Here is a 4,926-nt window from a genome sequence, read left to right on the forward strand (position 1 = left end):
GCCAGCTTTTTGTTATGAAAGGCAGCACTTTCTTCCCATCCCTGGTCAAGGAGAGCCATACCCAGATGGAGGATATTCACAACCAGTTGGGCAGTGAGGTCAGACCAAGGACACTGAACCCAGGTCATGCATTAGACATGTACAAAAATATAGACTTGTATCTGAATGATGGAGGATTCATTATTCAATTTCATAATAGCTCTGTATTATAGAAAATGACAGAAAGTGGGATTTCTTCAATCTGCCAGCCCCCTGGTATGTAAAATAGAATTTAGTCTACACAAAGCTTTCTCAGGGAATCATCTCCAGCATTAGGCAAGATCCAGTACTTATCTTTCCGAAAGAGACATTTCCAAATGTAAAATCAAGTGCAAAGAGGAATGATCAGCTGAGAGTTCTCCCAGCGCCCATTTTCCAAGTTTTTGGACTAATTCATCCTTTAATGTAGACCCAAACCACTAGAGGTTACCATTGTTTTTGGCAACTATTATCGTATATATTATGGCCACGGCATTGTGCTAGGTGATAGGACCAGTCTGGGCAAGAGTGGGGGACTGTGATACATGAAGAACAATAGCACACACCCCCGCCAGAAGAGCCAGGCAGCCCCCTGCACTAAGAACGGGGGAATCCCCTTGTCTTGCTACTCCGAGGCCCCACGCTATCTGCTCTGCCCCACTGGCCCCTTTGTTGTCCCCATCCCAAGCTTATTTCCCCTGTAGGACCTTTTCCATGTGGTCCCCTCCAGCTAGGGTGCCCCTTCCATACCACCTACTACACACCGATGCTCCTTCCTCTTGATCAGAGGGAACCCAGTACTGCCACCTCTTCTGAAAGGCCCTTTCTTGACCGTCCAGTCCAAATTAGCATCCCCTTTCCTCTCCTCCCTCTCTCAACCTGTTGCTGGATTCCTTCCTAGTATGATGTCTCTCATCATTTATCGTTTATTTATTTGTCTGCTAACTCCCTCACAAGAACTAAAAGCCCACTATGATATTCCCAGTGCCTATCGCTGTGCTTGGAACATAGTCAGTGTCCAATAAATACGTTCAAATACATGAATGAGTAACAAGTCATAGCAAAGCAAGAGGAACGATTTGAAGTTCTAGAAATTAAGGCGATCTGCGTTCAGAGGGGAAAGGGAGAGCTGCGGGCTGAGGGAAGAGGGTTGTGGTCCCTATTCTGAGTGGTACCAGCTCACTAGTCTCACTAGACTTGTGGGACTGAGTGGGCTCCTGGTGGGCTCATGGCAAAGAGCCCCAGGAGTAGTCATCTAAGAAGCCACCGGGTGTTGGTGGGTATGTCAGCAAGATGCCAGAAAACAGGACAGGTTACCCTGCTCTATCAATATGAACTTGCCTCTGAGGGACCCAGGCTGAGTAACCCTGGAAGGCCATCCTTTAGATCATAACCAAGATCTTCTCAGTGCCTACAGCATTCTTGCTCTCACATTAACATTAACAACTCCCATTTGTGGAACTATGTGTTAGGCACCAGCTTTATTGTTTAGTGCTCATAGCAACCCTAAAAAGCAGGTATTACTGAGAAAACGGAGGCGGAAAGTAGTTAAGTAACTTACCAAGGTCACCCAAACTAGGAAGCAATAATACTAGCATTCAATCCCAAGCATCTGGCTCTAGAACCTACTCTCTGAAACCCTGCACAACGTGGCCTCCCAAAGCTGTTCATACACACCGTTGATTGATTTTCCTCCTAACCACTCTAGCCCAAATGGAGTTTGCCAAATATTTAAAAGCAGTTCCTGACAACCTATTTGGGGAAATTCTATTAACCTTCCCTTTTGAGAATGTGGGAGCTCAATTAATTTATCCATGACAGTAGTGTGATCTTCTCATACACTAGGATTTTTTAACAACCTGATTATTCAGCATCTTCCCCGCACAGGAAGAGATCCCAACGTGGTCTCAGCCAGCTTTGGGGCCACATGGTCAATCTGCTGACTTGTTGCAAGTCCTCAGAGGGGTCCTTCTATCATTTGATGAATCCTCCTCCTCTTCTTCCTCCTCCTCTTTCCCCAACAAGCTGCCTTTTGGATTTCTTCCCCATCTTGGCTGGTATACAATCCCAAATTAAAATGCCAGCTGGAAGACTGGCACACAGTCATGCGCCAAAAGCTCACGTGGAAATGGTAAGTGCTGCTATTCCTGAGATGCTGCTGGTAGCATGCTAAGGGGCCAAAGCGCAGATCCTCCATTTTCTTCATCCAAAATGAAGCAGAGGCCAAAAAGCACAAGTTCCCTGAAAACTCAAGGTGGTGTTGGCTTTTTTCTTTGTTTGCTTGGTGTTGGCCTACAGTTGTTGGAACTGTCCATACTGCTGGGACAGCACTGGGAGGGGCGATCAATCTTTTGGCTTCCTACACAGAACTGCCATGTAAACCCATCCATGCCAATATCAACCTCTGGATCTATTAGGAAACCGTATGGGGGGGGGGGGGACAAGAACTCCCTGTTGTCCTTTCCCCACATGAGTGACAGCTCTCACAGGAACCAGGTCTGCCCAGGGTTCTATTGCTCTTTATATCGAAATTCTTTGTTCTACCAGAACAAAGGTTTAAAAGGGGCCAGTATAGTGTTCCACCCAGTGTTCCAGAATACCCCGTTGCCAGCAATGCGTGCTTTTTCTACCGTACATCTTTTGCAATTCAAAACAGGATTTTGTCTCCCCCTCATCAGCCTATAGAAAAACATAAATTCACTTATGGCCAAATTTTAAAAAACCACTGAAAGACATTTTTAATCTTAGGTGAAGCAATACTCTGGTTTCTCTTCAGATCGAATAAATCTTTTGCCTTTTAATCTTAGGTGAAGCATCAAAGCATCAAATCATACTTTTTTTTTTTTTTCTCGTTGCTTATTGTTACAAAGCCATTCCAACAAGTTCTTCTGGAGACATTTCTAAAAGCCTGTAATTAGAAACAGAGCTGAGTCTCCTCACTAAACAAGAATTTTCGTATACACCTTGAGATATGTTATCAGTGGTCACCTGCTGGTGGTGCCCCTAAAATGGCATGACCAGTAATAAAAGATGTCAGATCCTGAATACCGCTACCTCACTGATGGTTACAGTTTCTTTGAAAACCAGTTTTGCTGGGACGCCTGGGTGGCTCAGTCGGCTAAGCAGCCGACTTCGGCTCAGGTCATGATCTCGCAGTCCGTGAGTTCGAGTCCCGCGTCGGGCTCTGTGCTGACAGCTCGGAGCCTGGAGCCTGTTTCGGATTCTGTGTCTCCCTCTCTCTGACCCTCCCCTGTTCATGCTCTGTCTCTCCCTGTCTCAAAAATACATAAAACGTTTAAAAAAAATTGAAAAACAGTTTTGCTACTAAAATATTTTAGTATTTTGAAAAAATAGTTTAGCTACTGAAGTTGGACATAGGTACACCCTGCACCCCAGCTATTGTTGTTGTTACACAACTGGAATTTCGTAAGGTGGAGCCCCGGCATTGTGAGTCTATCAAACGCTTCAGATAGGCAGACATGTGCGAGAATATTCATAGCAGCACTATCCGCTAATAGTCAAACAACAGAAACAACCACAATATCTGTCAGCACTAGAATGGATGACGTCTAGTCACAGAACAGATTTCTGCACAACAGTGAGAATGAAAAGCTATTGCTACATGCAACAACATGAGTGAATGTCTTAAACAATGTTGCGTGCAAGAAGCCAGGCACAAAAGAATATATACTGTTTGAGTCTGCTTGCACAGCAAAGTTCAAAAGTCTCTAGCAATTATGGATACACTGGGTCTGGCTTTGTAATCATGACGTGGGCTATGTATTTCCTGTTTGGTGTACTTTTCTGTATGGAGGTTATACTTCACAACAGCACAACAACAAAATGATCTTTTTAATGTTTATTCACTTTTGAGAGAGAGCGAGAGAGAGAAAGAGCAAGTGGGGGAGGGGCAGAGAGAGGGGGAGACACAAAATCCAAGGCAGGCTCCGGGCTCTGAGCTGTCAGCACACAAGCCGACGTGGGGCTTGAACTCCTGAACCGCAAGATCATGACCTCAGCCAAAGTCGGCGCTTAACCAACTGAGCTACCCAGGCGCCCCCAAAATGATATTTAAAAAAATAAATAAATAAATCGGAAGCAACTAAGATCAATGCATATGGTCCACGTTCTCCAACAATTTGGGGGAAAAAAATCTGGCTTCACCTTCATCCTTTTGCCCATTCAGAGCGGGATGTATGAGGCTAGAAGCCAAAGACAAGAGACAGTCTTTCCAAGGGCCCTTATTAGTGCCCTAAATCAAATCAGCTCCCAAGTTCCAAGTGCCACTTGGGAAAGATTACCTAGTCTTGAACTCTGGAGTTTCAAATTCCATGTGACCAGCTTCCTAAAGGCTTTTTCTTTGATGAACAAATTGCACTGCCAAGAAAGCGTCAAAATTCTATCAAGCTTAATTATGCAATTTCTGTCTATAAATGACATACCTCCTGTACCCGGTGAGACCCACCCATGCACTAATAGGATGTGACAGCTGCATCACCAACAAAGCCTCCCCCGCCTTCAGTTCTCTTCAGAGGTGAATGTCTCTGACAGGCCTTTTGAGAAACATCGAGTTCAGAGAAGTCTCAAATTGGTACAGTGTGACCAGCGGGGCTCACCCGAGGACCATCCTGTGCCACTACTGGGAGCACGTGGAGGCTGGGAAGGGGGATTCATCACATTTTTACCATTTCAAACCAAAATACATTCCTGATGGAAGTTGTGGCATTCTTTTCATGAAGTTGTTTTTTTTTTTTTTTTTTTTTTTTTTTTGCCTGGTTGGGTTTTTCTTTGGTCAAGGTCATATGCAATGTATTCTCGTTCAGAGGTCCTGGAACCCAAAGGCACCCTTCTCTGAGCACCCTGGACTGAGGACTCATACTGTTACCACCTCTAAGGCAAAGGAGAAAG

Source organism: Herpailurus yagouaroundi, unplaced genomic scaffold (assembly GCF_014898765.1).
Source record: "Herpailurus yagouaroundi ecotype Mexico unplaced genomic scaffold, PumYag 139, whole genome shotgun sequence".
NCBI lineage: Eukaryota > Metazoa > Chordata > Mammalia > Carnivora > Felidae > Herpailurus > Herpailurus yagouaroundi.